The sequence below is a fragment of the Lissotriton vulgaris genome, chromosome 1_1, assembly GCF_964263255.1.
Source record: "Lissotriton vulgaris chromosome 1_1, aLisVul1.2, whole genome shotgun sequence".
Taxonomy (NCBI): domain Eukaryota; kingdom Metazoa; phylum Chordata; class Amphibia; order Caudata; family Salamandridae; genus Lissotriton; species Lissotriton vulgaris.
The window spans coordinates 928618680-928641172 of NC_141685.1; positions in this window are offsets into that span (position 1 = coordinate 928618680).

Here is a 22493-nt window from a genome sequence, read left to right on the forward strand (position 1 = left end):
GCAGGGTATGCTCAGACGTGAGTCCCTTGCTCACTTTGCCACTGGATTCAAGCAAGCCGGGCTGAAGACGGCTGGAATGCCAGAAACCGGTCCTCGGAAGCTTGTTTCCGGTCCAGTGAAGACATGGATTGGCCGTTCGGGCTGGACTGTTCCCATGAGGCACAGGGTCAGACTGATTTGCATATAGCCATGCCTGAATTGGGGTGGCAGAGTGGGCTAAAGAACGGTGATGGATTAAACCCAGATCTTTTGACTGGGTGTGAGTTTTTGATTGATTCAGATGCTCCGTCCATTACCACCCCCTTTTGTACCGCTTTTGGCCGCCATAAGTGTGGCAGGGTATGCTCAGACATGAGTCCCTTGCTCACTTTGCCACTGGATTCAAGCAAGCCAGGCTGAAGACGGCTGGAATGCCAGAAACCGGTCCTCGGAAGCTTGTTTCCGGTTCAGGGAAGACATGGCTTGGCAATTCTGGCTGGACTGTTCCCATGAGGCACAGGTTCAGACTGATTTGCATATAGCCATGTCTGAACTGGAGTGACAGAGTGGGCTAAAGAACGGTGATGGATTAAACCCCGATCTTTTGACTGGGTGTGAGTGTTTGATTGATTCAGATGCTCCGTCCATCACCACCCCCTTTTGTACCGCTATTGGCCGCCATAAGTGTGGCAGGGTATGCTCAGACGTGAGTCCCTTGCTCACTTTGCCACTGGATTCAAGCAAGCCGGGCTGAAGACGGCTGGAATGCCAGAAACCGGTCCTCAGAAGCTTGTTTCCGGTCCAGGGAAGACATGGCTTGGCAGTTCAGGCTGGACTGTTCCCATTAGGCACAGGGTCAGACTGATTTGCATATAGCCATGTCTGAACTGGGGTGTCGGAGTGGGCTAAAGAACGGTGATGGATTAAACCCAGATCTTTTGACTGGGTGTGAGTGTTTGATTGATTCAGATGCTCCGTCCATCACCACCCCCTTTTGTACCGCTTTTGGCCGCCATAAGTGTGGCAAGGTATGCTCAGACGTGAGTCCCTTGCTCACTTTGCCACTGGATTCAAGCAAGCCGGGCTGAAGATGGCTGGAATGCCAGAAACCGGTCCTCGCAAGCTTGTTTCCGGTCCAGGGAAGACATGGCTTGGCAGTTCAGGCTGGACTGTTCCCATTAGGCACAGGGTCAGACTGATTTGCATATAGCCATGTCTGAACTGGGGTGGCAGAGTGGGCTAAAGAACGGTGATGGATTAAACCCAGATCTTTTGACTGGGTGTGAGTGTTTGATTGATTCAGATGCTCCGTCCATCACCACCCCCTTTTGTACCGCTTTTGGCCGCCATAAGTGTGGCAAGGTATGCTCAGACGTGAGTCCCTTGCTCACTTTGCCACTGGATTCAAGCAAGCCGGGCTGAAGACGGCTGGAATGCCCGAAACCGGTCCTCGGAAGCTTGTTTCCGGTCCAGGGAAGACATGGCTTTGCCGTTCGGGCTGGACTGTTCCCATGAGGCACAGGGTCAGACTGATTTGCATATAGCCATGTCTGAACTGGGGTGGCAGAGTGGGCTAAAGAACGGTGATTGATTAAACGCAGATCTTTTGACTGGGTGTGAGTGTTTGATTCATTCAGATGCTCCGTCCATCACCACCCCCTTTTGTACCGCTTTTGGCCGCCATAAATGTGGCAGGGTATGCTCAGACGTGAGTCCCTTGCTGACTTTGCCACTGGATTCAAGCAAGCCGGGCTGAAGACGGCTGGAATGCCCGAAACCGGTCCTCTGAAGCTTGTTTCCGGTCCAGGGAAGACATGGCTTTGCCGTTCGGGCTGGACTGTTCCCATGAGGCACAGGGTCAGACTGATTTGCATATAGCCATGTCTGAACTGGGGTGGCAGAGTGGGCTAAAGAACGGTGATGGATTAAACCCAGATCTTTTGACTGGGTGTGAGTGTTTGATTGATTCAGATGCTCCGTCCATCACCACCCCCTTTTGTACCGCTTTTGGCCGCCATAAGTGTGGCAGGGTATGCTCAGACGTGAGTCCCTTGCTCACTTTGCCACTGGATTCAAGCAAGCCGGGCTGAAGACGGCTGGAATGCCAGACACCGGTCCTCAGAAGCTTGTTTCCGGTCCAGGGAAGACAAGGCTTGGCAGTTCAGGCTGAACTGTTCCCATGAGGCACAGGGTCAGACTGATTTGCATATAGCCATGTCTGAACTGGGGTGGCAGAGTGGGCTAAAGAACGGTGATGGATTAAACCCAGATCTTTTGACTGGGTGTGAGTTTTTGATTGATTCAGATGCTCAGTCCATCACCACCCCCTTTTGTACCGCTTTTGGCCACCATAAGTGTGGCAGGGTATGCTCAGACGTGAGTCCCTTGCTCACTTTGCCACTGGATTCAAGCAAGCTGGGCTGAAGACGGCTGGAATGCCAGAAACTGGTCCTCGGAAGCTTGTTTCCCGTCCAGGGAAGACATGGCTTGGCAGTTCGGGCTGGACTGTTCCCATTAGGCCCAGGGTCAGACTGATTTGCATATAGCCATGTCTGAACTGGGGTGGCAGAGTGGGCTAAAGAACGGTGCTGGATTAAACCCAGATCTTCTGACTGGGTGTGAGTGTTTGATTGATTCAGATGCTCCGTCCATCACCACCCCCTTTTGTACCGCTTATGGCCGCCATAAGTGTGGCAGGGTATGCTCAGACGTGAGTCCCTTGCTCACTTTGCCACTGGATTCAAGCAAGCCGGGCTCAAGACGGCTGGAATGCCAGAAACCGGTCCTCGGAAGCTTGTTTCCGGTCCAGGGAAGACATGGCTTGGCCGTTCGGGCTGGACTGTTCCCATGAGGCACAGGGTCAGACTGATTTGCATATAGCTATGCCTGAATTGGGGTGGCAGAGTGGGCTAAAGAACGGTGATGGATTAAACCCAGATCTTTTGACTGGGTGTGAGTTTTTGATTGATTCAGATGCTCCGTCCATTACCACCCCCTTTTGTACCGCTTTTGGCCGCCATAAGTGTGGCAGGGTATGCTCAGACATGAGTCCCTTGCTCACTTTGCCTCTGGATTCAAGCAAGCCGGGCTGAAGACGGCTGGAATGCCAGAAACCGGTCCTCGGAAGCTTGTTTCTGGTCCAGGGAAGACATGGCTTGGCAGTTCAGGCTGGACTGTTCCTATTAGGCACAGGGTCAGACTGATTTGCATATAGCCATGTCTGAACTGGGGTGGCAGAGTGGGCTAAAGAACGGTGATGGATTAAACCCAGATCTTTTGACTGGGTGTGAGTGTTTGATTGATTCAGATGCTCCGTCCATTACCACCCCCTTTTGTACCGCTTTTGGCCGCCATAAGTGTGGCAAGGTATGCTCAGACGTGAGTCCCTTGCTCACTTTGCCACTGGATTCAAGCAATCCGGGCTGAAGATGGCTGGAATGCCAGAAACCGGTCCTCGGAAGCTTGTTTCCGGTCCAGGGAAGACATGGCTTGGCAGTTCGGGCTGGACTGTTCCCATGAGGTACAGGGTCAGACTGATTTGCATATAGCCATGTCTGAACTGGGGTGGCAGAATGGGCTAAAGAACGGTGATGGATTAAACCCAGATCTTTTGACTGGGTGTGAGTGTTTGATTGAATCAGATGCTCCGTCCATCACCACCCCCTTTTGTACCGCTTTTGCCGCCATAAGTGTGGCAGGGTATGCGCAGACGTGAGTCCCTTGCTCACTTTGCCACTGGATTCAAGCAAGCCGGGCTGAAGACGGCTGGAATGCCAGAAACCGGTCCTCGGAAGCTTGTTTCCGGTCCAGAGAAGACATGGCTTAGTAGTTCGGGCTGGACTGTTCCCATGAGGCACAGGGTCAGACTGATTTGCATATAGCCATGTCTGAACTGGGGTGGCAGAGTGGGCTAAAGAACGGTGATGGATTAAACCCAGATCTTTTGACTGGGTGTGAGTGTTTGATTGATTCAGATGCTCCGTCCATCACCACCCCCTTTTGTACCGCTTTTGGCCGCCATAAGTGTGGCAGGGTATGCTCAGACGTGAGTCCCTTGCTCACTTTGCCACTGGATTCAAGCAAGCCGGGCTGAAGACGGCTGGAATGCCAGAAACCGGTCCTCGGAAGCTTGTTTCCGGTCCAGGGAAGACATGGCTTGGCAGTTCGGGCTGGACTGTTCCCATTAGGCACAGGGTCAGACTGATTTGCATATAGCCATGTCTGAACTGGGGTGGCAGAGTGGGCTAAAGAACGGTGATGGATTAAACCCAGATCTTTTGACTGGGTGTGAGTGTTTGATTGATTCAGATGCTTCGTCCATCACCACCCACTTTTGTACTGCTTTTGGCCGCCATAATTGTGGCAGGGTATGCTCAGATGTGAGTCCCTTGCTCACTTTGTCACTGGATTCAAGCAAGCCGGGCTGAAGATGACTGGAATGCCAGAAACCGGTTCTCGGAAGCTTGTTTCCGGTCCAGGGAAGACATGGCTTGGCAGTTCGGGCTGGACTGTTCCCATGAGGCACAGGGTCAGACTGATTTGCATATAGCCATGTCTGAACTGGGGTGGCAGAGTGGGCTAAAGAACGGTTATGGATTAAACCCAGATCTTTTGACTGGGTGTGAGTGTTTGATTGATTCAGATGCTCCATCTATCACCACCCCCTTTTGTACTTCTTTTGATCATTAGCACACTCTGGGCCTGATTACCATCTTGGCGGACAGGGTTACGCTGTCACAAATGTGACGGATATCCCGTCTACCAAATTACAATTCCATTATATTCTATGGGATTGTAATTGACGGAGGGGATATCGGAGTAACCCTGGCCGTTAAGATCATAAGTAATCAGGCCAGGGCCGGACTGGCCGCAGCGGGCACCGGGCGTTCCCCAGTGGACCGGAGGGATGGGGGCCGGTTTTTGGGGCATGGTGGCAGGTTTGGTCACTGGGGGCCGGTTTAGTAGCAGTGCTGCAATATCAGTCCCCAGTAACAAAAGCGGGAGCAGTGCTTTTTACTAGCGCTCCTTGCCCCCGCTCCCGCCCTCCCCGCACCAAGGATCGAGCAGGGCTGGTTGCTGTTTCCAGTCCGGCCTTGAATTAGGCTCTCTTTCTCTAGAAGTCAGAGATTTCTGGAATTGTTGCCTGCAAAGTACAGCTAGCAAATAGGCATTTATTGCAACTAGAATGTTCAGGTTTGGAATACCTTTCATGAGAGGGTGCTAATTTAACAAAGGCTTATCCTAAAGCTTAGGAGAGGGTCTTGTGGCCTTCATTACTTAAAACCACTGCCATGCTTAGAGACTAATTAGCTGGTGACATGCAAATCAGACTGAAAATTAGGCCTGCGGTTGGGGACAGAAGTCATATTTCACACATAAAAAATTATTTTCATGAAATATGGAAACATTTTCATGGTTCTGAACATTATCTCTGCGAAATATAGAATATTATGATTCTGTCTCAATGTAGGAACTTAACCCATAGTACCCTGTTTATGGTTAAACTCCTTTCATTTATAACCATAGTATAAAAAGCTGGGTGGCATAAACCATACATGCAATATGTTCTTCATTACCATGGCTGGGTGAGAGAAGGCATGTTGCTGGGTTGGAGAGAGCAGGCACAGGCTCCCAGTCTGTCTGGCAGCCCAAATTCACGATTCTCAGGCCAATGCTAATACTGCTCTCATTCAAGCTGCCCACATTTTTTTCACTGGAGTTTTATATAGTGCAAACTTGGCCCGAAGGTTTCTGGTATGAGAGCGCTTTACATGAGCAACATTTCTGTTACAAAAGGACACATTCATTTTTTGTTAGGCACAGGGAGATTAAGTGATTTGCCCAGAATCACAGGATATTGAGCGTCCCTGCCGAGACTCGAACTTGGTTGCCCAGTGTTAAGGTTGGCCGCTCTAGCCGTAAGGCCACATCCTCTGGCTCCTCTCCCCATTCATGAGAGCAGCTTCAGGAGTGGCCTCAGGGAAGTCTGGGAGCCTGTGCCTGCCTGCGATGGAGAGGAGCAGAAGAGTGTTTTTATTTTTTTTATTTTTCTCTGTCTTCCCCCATTCATCACGCCTACCCCCCACCTCTTTTCCCTGACCCGAGCCGCTACTGGTAATAAATATTGCACTTTGTTTGACTGCATTACAAACATATATTTACTGAACTCCAAAATGTAAACGTTTCTTGAATTGTGTGTTGGAAACACAGCAAACAAATGGGCTAAACCCATCCTACCTCCTCTTCTGCTTTGGCCAGCTGCAAAGCAGGCAGCTTCTCTGTGCTGTTTTGTTTACCTACTCCCTTTGTTTGACATGTTAATTATTCATGATCTCCAAATCCGAAGTACAAAACAGTAAATCCACTAAACAAAGCCGAGCTTACCCAGTATTTGTCACATGCCCCAAGGCAGAATTCATATTTGGGAAGTGTACACGCTAGTGAAAGCACTAGAGTTTCCATGATGCATGATGAAAGTGGCAGCTGTAGGATAAACAGAACCACAGAAAGGATGGTTGTTTGGAAACCACGAGGCAGGTGAGAAACCAAAATAAAATGCAAACAAGAGTCCTACTTTATACGTTCACCAAGCTGTACTTTAGATTATATTAAAGAGTACATTCTTTTTTTTTAGCTTAAATCATTTTTTTTCAATAAATACAAACAATCTTAAATCTACTAAACTCTAAATTTTAATAAATAGTAGCTGAAAGGGAAAACACATTCAGGGGAAAACTGAAACCTTTGCTCAGTAAGAAGGTCCTCATATGCAAGACGCAACCTCCTTTTTGAATGGGTTTAGAATAGATATTGATATACAGCAGGTGCCGTCACAGCAGGCCCCAGGGGTATAAGAGAAAGACTCAAATTGAACCCACTATAGATGTTTACTTCTGGGGTACGAGGGGTCAATTTTTCGTGCATGCATTAGGGCCCATGGTACCTTAGCTATAATACTGTCTACTCCTGGGTTTGTTTACCTCACAGGATCTCCCAAGACAGAATTACTGTGCCATTGTTGGATTGTGCCCTTTTCATCTAGTTATGTTTTCTAAATAGGGCCCAATGTGAGGACTGGGTACTGACTGAGGTACTTAATTTGTGGGATGGTTGTAGGTGGTGGGCACCCGCTCAGGTTTAGCGTCTAGGACTTATATTTTTCATCAGACTCTTGACCCATAGTAAGAGAGAGAAAGGCAGAAAAGGGAGAAAGGATGTGGAATTGAAAAACCGGAAAGCAGTGTCTAAGGAATTAAGAAGGTCTGCAAAAGAACCTGCAAAGTGAGACAGAAATTGTGGATTAAAGGAAGAAGGTGGCATGACGTTGAAGCAATCCTAGCCGGTATTGGTGTTTGGCAATGCCTCCACGACAAACATTTTTTTCCCTAAAGTGAATATTATTTTAATTCCCAGGCTCCACCGTGGGTTCATGTTCCACCATCTGCTCTATACCATAGATAGGGAGAATGGCGGTATATTTCTGGTATTCTGAGGGTTTCCATTAAATAGTGTTAGATATCAACTTTGCTGATCTCCAGCCACAAGTTACTCTGCCTGATACCCGATGAGTAATTTTAAAATCCTCAACTTCCAGGCAGGTGGCCTCCAAACCTGAGTAGGCTTCATCACTGCCTCCGAATTGCTTTCATACTTGTTGTGTTGTACTTACAACAACACTGTGTGCCATCTGATTCATTGACCCCTCTCCCAACCTTTGGGAATTCCCCCTGCCCCTTGAGAAATGTTATTTTGTTCTTGTACTCAATAGGCTGTACTAGCCAACTGCCTGGGGCAATTCAAGCGATTCAGAAAAGGGGGTGGTGATGAACAGAGTGTCTGAATTAAGCAGACCACTCTTACCCAGTCCAAAGATCAGGGCTTGATCCATCACCGTTTTTAGCTCACTGCACCATCCCAGCTCAGAACTTGGCTATATGCAAATTAGTCTGACCCTGGCCCAGTGCATCATGGGAACAGGGCACACCAAACTACCAAGCCAATTCTTATACTGGGAAGGAAACAAGCTACCGGGGACCGGTTTCTGGCATTTCAGCCGTCTTCGGCCCGGCTTGCTTGAATCCTGATGGTGCAATGAGCTAGGGACTCACATCTGAGTATACCCTTCCACGCTTATGGTGGATAAAAATGATTCAGAAAAGGGGGTGGTGATGAACAGAGTGTCTGAATTAAGCAGACCACTCTTACCCAGTCCAAAGATCAGGGCTTGATCCATCACCGTTATTTATCTCACTGCCCCATCCCAGCTCAGAACCTGGCTATATGCAAATCAGTCTGTCCCTGGCCCAGTGCATCATGGGAACAGGGCAGACTAAACTACCAAGCCAATTCTTCACCAGAAAGGAGACAAGCTACCGGGGACCGGTTTCTGGCATTTCAGCCGTCTTCGGCCCGGCTTGCTTGAATCAATCAGATGTGAGTCCCTAGCTCATTGCACCATCAGGATTCAAGCAAGCCGGGCCGAAGACGGCTGAAATGCCAGAAACCGGTCCCCGGTAGCTTGTTTCCTTCCCAGTATAAGAATTGGCTTGGTAGTTTGGTGTGCCCTGTTCCCATGATGCACTGGGCCAGGGTCAGACTAATTTGCATATAGCCAAGTTCTGAGCTGGGATGGTGCAGTGAGCTAAAAAACGGTGATGGATTAAGCCCTGATCTTTGGACTGGGTAAGAGTGGTCTGCTTAATTCAGACACTCTGTTCATCACCACCCCCTTTTCTGAATCATTTTTGTCCACCATAAGCGTGGAAGGGTATACTCAGATGTGAGTCCCTAGCTCATTGCACCATCAGGATTCAAGCAAGCCGGGCCGAAGACGGCTGAAATGCCAGAAACCGGTCCCCGGTAGCTTGTTTCCTTCCCAGTATAAGAATTGGCTTGGTAGATTGGTGTGCCCTGTTCCCATGATGCACTGGGCCAGGGTCAGACTAATTTGCATATAGCCAAGTTCTGAGCTGGGATGGTGCAGTGAGCTAAAAAACGGTGATGGATCAAGCCCTGATATTTGGACTGGGTAAGAGTGGTCTGCTTAATTCAGACACTCTGTTCATCACCACCCCCTTTTCTGAATCATTTTTGTCCACCATAAGCGTGGAAGGGTATACTCAGATGTGAGTCCCTAGCTCATTGCACCATCAGGATTCAAGCAAGCTGGGCCGAAGACGGCTGAAATGCCAGAAACCGGTCCCCGGTAGCTTGTTTCCTTCCCAGTATAAGAATTGGCTTGGTAGTTTGGTGTGCCCTGTTCCCATGATGCACTGGGCCAGGGTCAGACTAATTTGCATATAGCCAAGTTCTGAGCTGGGATGGTGCAGTGAGCTAAAAAACGGTGATGGATCAAGCCCTGATCTTTGGACTGGGTAAGAGTGGTCTGCTTAATTCAGACACTCTGTTCATCACCACCCCCTTTTCTGAATCATTTTTGTCCACCATAAGCGTGGAAGGGTATACTCAGATGTGAGTCCCTAGCTCATTGCACCATCAGGATTCAAGCAAGCCGGGCCGAAGACGGCTGAAATGCCAGAAACCGGTCCCCGGTAGCTTGTTTCCTTCCCAGTATAAGAATTGGCTTGGTAGTTTGGTCTGCCCTGTTCCCATGATGCACTGGGCCAGGGTCAGACTAATTTGCATATAGCCAAGTTCTGAGCTGGGATGGTGCAGTGAGATAAAAAACGGTGATGGATCAAGCCCTGATCTTTGGACTGGGTAAGAGTGGTCTGCTTAATTCACACACTCTGTTCATCACCACCCCCTTTTCTGAATCATTTTGTCCACCATAAGCGTGGAAGGGTATACTCAGATGTGAGTCCCTAGCTCATTGCACCATCAGGATTCAAGCAAGCCGGGCCGAAGACGGCTGAAATGCCAGAAACCGGTCCCCGGTAGCTTGTTTCCTTCCCAGTATAAGAATTGGCTTGGTAGTTTGGTGTGCCCTGTTCCCATGATGCACTGGGCCAGGGTCAGACTAATTTGCATATAGCCAAGTTCTGAGCTGGGATGGTGCAGTGAGCTAAAAAACGGTGATGGATCAAGCCCTGATCTTTGGACTGGGTAAGAGTGGTCTGCTTAATTCAGACACTCTGTTCATCACCACCCCCCTTTCTGGGGCAATTCAAGCAGCAAGTACAATATTTTCCCCCTGAGTTTTTATATAGCGCAAGTACCATTTTTTTTCGGAGTTTTTATTTAGCGCAAACTCGACCAGAAGGAGGAACTAGGTATCAGAGCACTTTACATGCGCACCAGTTGCGTTACAGACAGACACATTCATTGTTTTTTTGTTAGGCACAGGGAGATTAAGTGATTTGCCCAGAATCACAGGATGTTGAGGGTCATTGCCAAGACTCGAACCCGGTTCCCCTGATTCGAGGTCGACCGCCCTAGCCGTTGGGCCACATCCTCTCCCCATGCTAGAAGCAGAAAATAGGGTCTGGTTGCTCAGTCATGGTTAGTATTAAAGTGTTACCACAACAGCATTTATATAGCGTATCTCTACTAAGTATATGGTTTCGTAGAGCGTTCAGATTCTGGGCACCCTATACAGTTCTGGAATTCTTATAAAAATAAGTCACAGTAGTCTGTGGAGACTGTGGGGCATGTTTACAAGCACCTAGTGCCACGAAGCATCACTTTTTTTAATGCTCCGTGGTGCTCTATGCTAGCCCATATTTACAAGTCTTACCACAGCCTTGTAAATATGGCCCTCTGCAACACAGTTTCCTGCATCAAAGGGGCGTGCAAAGGGTGTTGCTGTGGTCGTTTCCAGCAACACTCATGGCTTTTTGACACTGGTCCAGACATGCAAAGATCTGTAAATCTGAGGCAGCGCCGAAAACTAATGTCTTTCAAACTGAGGCGTTAATGTGGCACAACGAGGAGAAAGACGTTTATTGTTCCTCAGTTTTTACACTTTCTATGTGTGCTGCATTCTGCAGCACATGTAGAAGGAGCAAAACACCATTAAAGATTGTTTTTGCGTAGTAAGGTGTCCCTTGCTGCATAAATACAATCATCCCTGCAAAGCAGGCACCCTTGCACTATGGTGCTAGGCAGCTTTGTTAGTGCCGGCACAGGCGTGAGCACAGGGATGGGCCAGATTCTTGTTCATACGGCGCATCCCTGTGTTTTCAAAATGACAAAGCTCAGCACAGCAAAATCGCTTGCGTCACCACACTGCGCCATTTTGATGTAAATATGCCCCTGTATTTGTGCGTGTTTTGTATTGCATAGGGATACATCGTGTGTGTTTTGGCTGATGAGCTTAGAACATTCTAGTATCTTTTTTTGATGGGTTGTGTTGGATGGATTATGGCTATTGTAATTATAATGGACTGGTACATTGTTTACTAATGGGCTGTGTTTGGTGGATTATGGCCAGCAAGGTTAGAACCGACTGGCGTATTGTTTAGTGATGGATTATGTTGGGTGGAGGACGGCTGGTGTGAATATATTAGACTGGCGTACTGTTTGGTGATGGATTGTTGGGTGTATTACGGCTGGTGTGATTATATTAGACTGATGTATTGTTTAGAGATGGGTTTTGCTGGTTGGATCATAGCCAGCAAGGTTAGACCGACCTGCGCATTGTTTAGTGATGGATTATGTTGGGTGGAGGACGGCTGGTGTAATTATATTAGACTGATGTATTGTTTTGTGATGGGTTGTGTTGGGTGGATTATAGCCAGCAAGGTTAGGACCAACTAGTGTAGTGTATAGTGATGGCTTATGTTGGGTGGATTACGGCTGGTGTGATTATATTAGACTGTTTTTTTTTAGTGATGGATTATGTTGGGTGGAGGACGGCTGGTGCGATTATATTAGACTGGTTTATTTTTTAGTGATGGTTTATGTTGGGTCGATTACGGCTGGTGCGATTATATTAGACTGGTTTATTTTTTAGTGATGGCTTATTTTGGGTGGATTATGGCTGATGTGATTATATTAGACTGGTGTATTGTTTAGGGATGGGTTGTGTTTATGGCCGGTGAGTTTAAAACAAATTAGAGTAATGTGTACTGATAGATCATTGTGGGTGGATAATGACCGGTGAGGTTAGAACAGACTGGCGTCATATTTAGTGATCCAATGTTCGATAGTGGCCAGTATTGTTCAGTGATGAATACCGGAATGTGGCCATTAATGATTAATTTGTAAAAGAATAGCTGCCGGGCTCAAAGTGTTGCTCAGAAGCCTGCAGTCGCCACTACTGAACATTGTGCCCTCCACTCCCTGTCCTTGACTGCATAATTGATACCTTTTGTTTTCTTTACCTTGTTTACAATGCACATCTCCCTTTTGTTATATTTTTACGACAATGTGACTCACCTTAGCACCTACGTCTCTCTTTACAAAACCCTTAGATAAGTATATCAAGCAACAGCGTTGATAAAATTCAAGCTTCCTGTACAATATTTACACAATATATTATAGAGGATAGCAAAACAACTGTGTACAAAAAAGAACACAACTAATTTAACACAAACTGTCCTAAATAGAAAAATCAATTTGTGTGTATATTTAATTTCTTTAGGAAAATGAAAGAAAAATTACACATACAACGAGGAAAGGGGATACTTGTTTTTTTTTTCAGCAAGAACAATTTCACAACGATTTTTTAGAAAAACTCCATCCAATTTTTATTTTTATTAGATCGAACGTCAACTTTGGTTCCAGGTTGACTTTCCAAGGTGATCTGAAAATAATTTTGACACAGGCACGATGCATAAGAACTGGCGAGTGGAAACGGACACTTCAAAGGTGGGTCACACAAAAGCACATCCTTTTCTTTACAATTCCAGGAACTGAACGAATCACTCTGTTGGGAAAATCAGTGTGCCAGGTTTGGACAGCCATGTTTAGTTGTTCTGAGTAGAGGTCATTTAGATAAGCAGGAAATCCTGTGATCACAAACAGTGGGAGGACAATGATTTTGTGATTCTATTAAAACTTCAGCTTATATTGGAAATAGTTCAATACCAATGAATACAAAATAAATGGGAGAGATTTCAGAAACCTTAATCAATATTTTAAGAAATATTGCTATGCACTGTTAGAAGTTATTGAAAGACATTCAGATTTAGAAGAGAAACATGAGACCACAAGACTTACAATACTCTAAATCCAAAGATTATTTTTTTAATGTTACATTTAAATTCAAAAACATAGCATAGTAAATATTGCCTAAACACAACAATGAGCAGCGCATGCTCTCTAACCCCACTACTATCCACTTAATGGTCTACACATTTTTAATGTAAAACTAAATCTTAATGCAAACATGGGGGAAACACGACTGAGAGACATTACACCAGAGCAATCACAAGTCTTGATCAACATGAAAAAATGTATAATCCCCAACCCAAAAAAAATTATTGTCATGATCACATACATCATATACATCAGCTCTCTGTTGCATTTCTTTTCTTCAGAATCACCCATGGCCTGATTCACAAAGACGTTGCGGACATTAAACCCACTACATGGCCCAAGATAGTTGCATTTTCTTACGCCTGTCCGCTACCAACAGAAGAATACACAGCAGGTAAAAATGCTATTGCAAATCTGTGGGTCACAACTGTGTAGAACCACACACTATTAACCCTCATGCAAGGTCTGTGGAATGGGCGGGTCAAGGCAATGGTGTCCTTGAGAGTTTGACAAGCAACAAACTTGTGTTAGTGGACAGTCACCAACTCATCTCAGACTCTTTCCCATTATGGAAATGATCGAAGATTTGATTCACCAAAAGGATGACAGGAAGAGTGGAACTCCACAAATTTCGGGTGGTGTAGAGCCAAGGGTTTTGCCAAGGATAAAGGTTTTCCATGTGGAAAATAAAATAGAAAAAAAACGGGCAGTTGTTCAGCGGGGATGCCTTTTTATGTACAATTTTTTTTTTAAATCTTTTTATTAATCAATGTACAATTACACAAAGGGTAAATAGAAACTTGTAGAATGACTGGGAACAAGCGACTGGTGCAGTTAGGCGGGCATACTATTGCTAATATTTATAAATTCCAAAAATGTGTAAATCTGCACCCATTCTTAAGAGTACTTTTATGACTGAAGATTTACTATTTTTTATGATTTGGTCCTAGGAGTTTAACTCTAGAGGTTAATTTAATTTCAGTGTACTTTCTTCATTGCACCAGGGCAGGCAATCATCACCATAATCTGCTTAATAACATATTTTTGTATATCCCTTAATATTGAATTTTTGCTGCTTCTAAGTCCTGTAAATAACTGGGGACACTACTATGTAATCTAGGGGCATATTAGCAAGCGGAGCAGAGAACGGCCCAGGACCAGGGTTCAATTCCCGACGCGGCAGGGTCGTGGACCAGGGTCAGCGGACTCGATAATTCTCGCCTCGGTGCGTACTCTAACCAGGGATCGCACTCGGCAACTCTGGGCATTAGCTTGCCTCATCTCTACAACGGCCCCCCACACTCACCTTGGAGATACCCAGTAGGGACCATCTCACAGGGATAGCCAGGACGGGTTCCCCAGCGGTCTACAGCGCCACGACGCCTCAGGGCAGCAGTGCGCTTTACAAGACACATACATTACATTACCACTGCTAGCGTGAGTAAATCTATCGCCCGCTATTGCTGGCGATAATCTCAATGTTAGCGTTGTATTAACAACGCTTAACGCCATGGAGATAAAAATCCCAGCGATAGCGGGAATTATCGCAGTTTTCAATGGAATATCGCTGTTTTTCCAGCAATATTCCATTGAAAATGGTGATAACCTTATTGATAGGGCAGGGCAATCTTAGCCATGTAATCCACCTCCCATTGGATTGCATGGCTAAATCAGGAAGCAGGCGTTAGGAAAGTAGCGTTAACTGTGGTTAGCGCTACTTTTCCTAACGCTCTGCTTGTTAGCGTGTCTCCTATTATTTTGCACTGGAACGCCCACTTTGCATCTCATTAGACATGTAAAGCTGGGCATTGTTGAAAAGGGCGCAAAATCACCAAAACACGCGATAGCGTGTCTTTGCTGATAAGGCGATGAGATTATCGCCGCTTTTCGGCCGAAAATGGCCGCAAAAGCGGCGATAATTTCATATCGCCGCCTTGCTAATATGTCCCTTAGAGCTTTATTACTATGGTTGTTGGTCAGATCGCCAACCACCATTGTTTCGAGCAGAAACTGCCCAACAATAAGTCGACAGTCCTACCTGCCCTGTCAGGATACGACCTCCGTGGAGGTGGTTGTAAAATGCTTGTTTCAACTGCTTGTTTCTACTTGTGCTACGGCCTAGGAAAAGGGCTGCAGCAAAAGCCGCAGTAGAAAAAAGTTCCCCAAATTCTGTAGGTGCAGACAGCTTGATTAGCCAGGTCTGGCCAAAAGTATTGGGTAATCTGACCAGTATATGGTTCTACGTTTTTTGCTATATCCAATGAGGAACTGCCCACCAGTGCAATCCAGGGATAAGGTCTACATAGTTGATGCTTCCCTTCAGACTAAAAGGATGCCTGGCATCTATAAATTAGTACAGAAGTAAATATAAACATTTATATTTGTTGTTTAATTAAATTTTACATGTATATTTTCAGCCCTTATTTCCTTTACAGACTATAATCTATACTTTAGGAGGGCTATTAAAACGCATCTGTTCCCTCATACATCTTAGCACTCTGATCTGGGCGCTTCTGCCCATGTACTGCTGTGTTGTGTTTGGGTACTCTGAAGCGCCGGGACGCCCCTTGGCTGGGGCAGCTGTGCGCTATAGAAGTGTTATTAACATAACATAACATACCCACAAAAATATATATTTTATTCGATGTTGTTGCTTTCTGCACTGCTGTATTTATGTATAAATATAATAAAGTTCTTTAAATTAAAAAAGAAGAGAGTCTGTGCCAAACCTGAGGAAGGTGCTGCAGTGAATGACCTGTTCAAGGAGGAAGACATGTCTGCGTGAAGGAGCGCCAGAACAAAATTACAATTGCCCCCACCAGCAACTAAGATGTATTAATCTGTGCAGCCCAAGAGCGTCGTTTCAAACTTTGTTTCAATACAAAGTTGCAAACTTGAGTTTGTGAACACCTTACTATTCATAAGAATGGCAATAAACTCCCATTATAAATACTTTTGTAACGCTTAGCATATAAAGATTATATTAGTATTTGGAGAAATATTTATAGCTAAAAAGCGGTTGGAAGCTCTATTGATCTTTGTCGGACACCATTTTACATGTAATTCTCATTTTCCCTGTGCCACTTTGAGATTCAGGTGCTAAAAGGGTGTACTTGGTGTTCAGTATAGGGAGACTGCTTACTTTTTAGCTTGTGCCTAAGACAGGACATCTGCACTGCAGCTCACAAGAGATATTGTATACTCCAAGGTGCCTGAAACCTGTCCATTGTTTTTTTTTTTTTTTAAATTTTTGGTAAACCTTTATTGTTGCATGAATCAGTTACAAACACAAGCCAATTGACCACCATGGTCGGCCATCAGGACACAGTAAGGCAAAGCGAGCAATGCAAGTCATAAGCAGTACGAAAATACGCCCTCCAGGATCTACGATGCAACTCAGAAGAGCATGTCACCAAAGCGACTACAGGATAGAAGAAGGTTTCTTTTTTAAATTAAGAAGAGCAGGATCTGATGCCGCACAATTAAGCCATCTCAATTCAAGGGTGTCACATAAAAACAGGATATTCACAGTCAGGGCCACCGCAGGCGGGGGAGAGGCACAAATGTAAATATTCAGGATATACGAAAACAGAAGAAGTCCCCCACCGATACAGTGACTACCCGCTGTACCGCAGTGCAGTAATAAGACATCCACCCCTGATATTGAACCCGAAAAATGCACGGTGAGTTACCCCTAATCAGTATCCAGGGAAAGAAAAACAAAAGAATAAGATACAGAAAGCCAAGAATCACAAAGAGAAAACAGGCCATAGAAACTGAAAGAACAAAAATCCCATCCCCCCTCCCCCCACCCTGCACCCCTGCATACGGCTACGGCCTACCCCCCGAGCAGCGTGCCTGTCGCCCATGTCTAAACCCGAAATATAGAAGAGAGACGAGTAAAAGAGAGAAAGGACATTATTCCACACAAGAATAAAAGAAAAGGGTTAAAGGAATAAGACTAACTAGCACCCCACGATAGGAGAAAGAAATCTCAGGGGGTCCCCAGTGCAGGTCCCCGGCCCCCTCCTCCCCCCCCCCCCCCCGCCGCCACCTGGCATTTCAATAATACCGAAAGAAGAACAGGGCATCAAGGACACCATCTTAAACAGAACAGCAGTCCCCACTCAGCTCCCCAAGTTATCCGGCCAGACAGGAAACCCCCCGCGTTACCACCAGAGAGACCAAGTCCCTAATGAGTCACGTAAGCACAGACAATCAAGATGGGAATCAGCCAGTTCGAGGAAGAGTCGGAAGTCTTGCAGTACCACAGAGTAGTGCACACTTGAAAGCCATCCGCCATCTTGTAGTCGTCCATTGTCAGAGGAACAGGACATTACGCAAGAAGAATAGTATTCTCACAGTGTCTGGGTCCCATAGCACAACACTGGGCGAAAGACAAAGTCACCACTGATGGAGTACAAAGGGAAACCATGTGTCCATGAGGCCGGGCGACAAGGTAGCAGTCCACTGGAGATGAGCTGGAAATTCCCACACGTTATCAGTCACCTCTAAGCCATCAATAAAGCTGCCTCAGCTCTCCACAGTAATGTCTACACGGTCAAACATGTCGGGGGCCACATAAACAAAGTCTCCCAAAAACGTGAATGGCTCCGGGCCCACTCTCCATTGTAGAAGCACTGAAAGCAGTCCCGTGGCAAATAACATGTCGGGGGTATTCGATCTCCCCCCGCAGACTCCAGTGCACACATCCACCGCCGCAGCCGGATCAGTCCCACAGAAGCATCACCACCACAGGACGAGCGCCACTCAGTCAAACACCAGAGCCGCCAGCTCTCACCGCTATACATAGTTACAGCGCAAACAGTACCTCCACTCTGCACCGGCGTGTGAGCGCCATCCCCTCTGCTCCGCTGACGGTATCACACAAGCCCCTTCAATCGAGGAGAGCATAGCAAGCACTTCGTGTAGCAACCGGAGCCAGTCAGCTAGGGCGCGGATATAATGCCGTCGCGCTGATCAATCAAAGTTCCAGTGGGGAGACAAATGGCGAAATTCGGGTCTACACCGCCATCCAGGTGCAATCGGAGGGAGGGAGAGTGATGAGGTGGTCCTCGTCTTCCGGGCTACAGAAAATGAGCGCTGGAAACACAGTCACGAAGGTGAACTGACCTTCCGCGGCGGCCGACCGGCAACTTCCGGGTCCGTGTGGCCGTTGTTGTTGCGTTTTGATCGGCTGCGGCATTACTCGGGGTCCCGGCTGCAAATCACATGTAGGTCACTGCCTACGGGGGTCCGTTTCTCCAGCTACGGGGCTCAGAAATCCCACGGAGTTGGACGCAGCTGCGCCCCACACCTTCCGACAAGCTGTAGTACCGGAGCCGAGCAGGAAAGCAGGGTAGTTCAGGCGGCGGGAGATGAAGTCCGACGGAGCCGGGAGCCCGGGCGACCATCTTGGCCGCCGGCCTGGCTCCGCCCCCAACCTGTCCATTGTTAATCATTTGTTGGTTTCATGGTCACTTTTCTTTGCTACATACTAATTAACCAGCACGTGCCGGCTTCACTTCCTCTTTTTTTGTGTAGAGCATGGACCAAGTGCTTATTGCCTCATCTTGATTAGTGTCCTTCTGCTGATCGCGCTGTGATTGTGTACTATTTTTTATTTCTTCTTCACCTGCCATCCTTTTCTGTTTTGGTTCTTCCCCCTCCTACGCCCCCATTGTCGATGTTGCTTCTTCCCCACCACCCCCCGTTTGTGTTGCTTCTTCCCCTCCCATTCCCTTGTCTATGCTACGTATTTCCCTCCCACCACCCCCTTATCTGTGTTGCAACTTCCTCTCCTACCCCCACTTCCCTGTGTTGCTTCTTCCCCTCCATCCCACCCTTGTCAGTGTTGCTTCTTCCGTCCAACCATCCTGTTGCCCCACCCTCTCACAAGAAAAAAACACGTTGACAGGGCCACGCCTGGATGCTCCATAGCACATTTCTTACTGCTCCATTGTGGGTTCCCTCCCAGCCTTCCTCCTGTTGTACTTGATGCCTGTTACCTCTCACCCTCCATCATGGTGTCCATGTTGATCACAACCACTTTTGATTAAATTATCTAATTTATATACACTGATAATCAGTAGCCATAGTGTTCACTATAATAAGGAAGACAATGGGGAAAAGGGTCCTCTTCACATGAGTGTATATTTAATGGAGACCTGCTGTTTGCAAGGACACTTATGCCTCCAAATATCAAAGACAGCATCTGCTGCTTTCCTTTACAAACTGGATCCCAAGATTACCAAGGGGTGTCTCACTAAACAGATAAGCATAAAGAGCTATTAATCAACATTTAAACAAAAATGTAACTTAAAAAAATATATGTATATGGATGTAATATTAAAGGTAGAAACTTATTTTGGGAGGTTATATAGATGCTCACTGGATAGAGGCGGCAGACCTGTAAGCAGAGAACGGCCCGGGACCAGGGTTCAATTCCCGACACGGCAGGGTCGTGGACCAGGGGTCAACGGACTCGATAATTCTCGCCTCAGTGCCTACTCTAACCAGGGAACACACTCGGTAACTCTGGGCATTAAGCTTGCCTCATCTCAACAACGGCCCCCCACAGAAGCCGGGGATGCCTGGTTTCACCCTGGAGATACCCAGAAAGGGACCATCTCACAGGGAAAACCAGGATGGGTTCCCCAGCGGTCTACAGCACCAGGACACTCGGTTAGAGTAACAGTGTGCTTTACAAGAATCCCACATTTACAAATACGAGCTATTTCCCCTGATTTGTTTTTCAATTGTTACTAAGCATTAATGGATTTTGAGTGTGCATGTACAATTAAGTTTGCATTTGCTGCAAGTATTGTATTTTGTCTGTATGTGACAGGCATTCTTGTGTACACAGGAATAAAAACTCATTCTCGACTCCCTGTGCACTTAGCGTCATATTTATGAACTGGTTTGCATCGCTCTTGCACCATGCACCGTAGTGCAAGAGCGATGCAAACCTTAAGTCAGATGTTTTAAGACACGCAGAGCCACTTTGCGTGCCTTCAAAAATCTGCCCTGATCGTCGCCACAAACAAAATCTGCTCAGTATTCGACAGCGGAGAATTGATGGCCCTGATTCTCCACGACTTTTCTGTAACCTTCAAAACTGTTTCCCACCACACACTCATCAAGAGACTGTACCAGGTTGGGATCAAGGGAGATGCACATCCTCATGGGACGAACACAGAGAATCCGCCTACCCCAATTCACCTTGGAACCCAAGAGCCCCATCTGAGGCATCCCTCAAGATTTATCCCTCAACCCCACCCTCTTTACCATCTACATGACACCTTTAGCCGACCTCGTCAGAGCCCACGATCTCAAAATCATATCCTACGCTCACAATACCCAGCTCATCCTCTCGCTCTCAGCAGACACCACCACCACTAAGACCAAATTCAACAACTGTATGAAGAATATCACATACTGGATGAAGGACAATTGTTTGAAACTAAACACTAACAAGACCAAAGTGCTTATCTCTGGCAACCACACCTCCCTCTGGAATGACATCTGGTGGGCCATCGAACTCGGACTCACTCCCACGCCTAAAGACCACACCTGCAACCTTGGCATCTTCCTGGACAGCAAACTCACCATGAAACAGCAGATCAATGCAGTCTCCTACGCCTGCTTTCACGCTCTCAGCATTCTCCAAAGAATCTTCAAACGGCTCCCCATCAACACGAGGAAAACCGTCTAACAAGACTTAATCACCAGTTGACTGAACTACGGCAATGCACCGTACGCAGGAACAGCACCGAACTCATGAGAAAGCTCCAGACAATACAGAACTCAGCAGTCAGATCCTCAACCTGCCCAAACAGACTTACATCACCCAACACCTGGAGAACCTCCACTGACTCCCTGTCCAGAAAGATGCCAATTCAAGTTACTGGCACAACTACAAAGCATACATGAACCTCTGCCTTAACTTCCACCAATGATCCAGAAACCTTTGCTTCACCTCCCTCGCCCTCGCACAGACCCCACACATCTGCTGTAGCCGCACAGGAGGCTGCTCCTTCGACCACCTCACCTCCAGGTCCTGGAACACCCTGCCCCTCAGAACATCACCCTAGCTGACAGACTTTAGGAAGAGACTCAAGACCTGGCTTTTCGACTAAGCCAGCAACCCAGCGCCTGGATGCCCTCTCAGGAAATAAGCTGCACTTTACAAATACTGATTGATTGATTGATTGATGGTGCAAGGCTGCCTTCATTGGTGCTAGGCAGCACATTCTGTGCCAGCACAGGGGTAAAGTCAGGAATGTAATGTATGCCTTAAATTTAGCGCATTCTTGTACTTTCCCAGTGACGCAGTGCAGTGAAGCACGGCGTCTTGCTGCGCTGCACCACTAATTCATAACTATGCCCATTAGGGCTGTGCTGCCCATTATGGAGCTTCTCTGTGGTTTTGAGGGAGGTCTGTATGGTCTGAATAGTTATTAGTATGCTCCTCTAGAGTGCTTAAAGTTCCAAGAGAGAGAACGCCCCCCTTCGCCCATCTGATGCAGACACATTTCTGTTGGAGGAGCGCGCCGAATGCACGTTAAGTCAGGGCTGGCACTTATTACTGTAGGATGCTGCATGATGTCTGCTATTAGTTGTTTTACACAAGTCAGGACTCATGCTCATGCACAGGGTAGAGTGTTTTTATGTCCAGTGGTGATGGGACTCTGCCTTAGTGCAGCTGGGGTGGGGCTCAGGAGAAGGTTGTAGATCTGCTGCTGATCAGTTCCTTTGGCTCATCATTCAATTCTGTCATGCCCATATGGGCATGCCAATGCATGTGACAAGCATGTGGCAAGCATGGAACAAGCTAACTGTTTCCTTTCGTCCAGGCTATCTCAGAGTGAACAATGCACCACTGTAAATGGCACAACCATCTCAGGAGAGGCAGTGTGTTCATCCTACCCATTCCACTGAGAAGTGCCTCATGTGGTTTTATGCATGAGGATACACTCTATTCTCCTAACCACTGTCTGCCTATTCGTGGCTACAAGGGGGGCACAGGCGGCAGGTGCACATACCATATTAGGGAAACAACTCACAGGTGGCCAGGTACTGACTGCAGGCCAGGCAGGAATGGTGCAGTCCTTTTCATATACTGCCTACAAGTACAGCAAGTTTGCTCCATTTCAGTGCAATCTGCACTTGCAGCAAACTGGATCTTTTTTTAACAAGCCGCCCCTTCTGTGTTGCAACGTGTTTCACATTTCTAAGTCACATGTGCATGCCTCTTATTTGCAACATGCATTAGCAACAGAGAAGGAAGTCTGCATGGTAAATGTGATGGCGATGTTTTCCCTAATCTGTTTCAGATCCTGACCCAGTATATA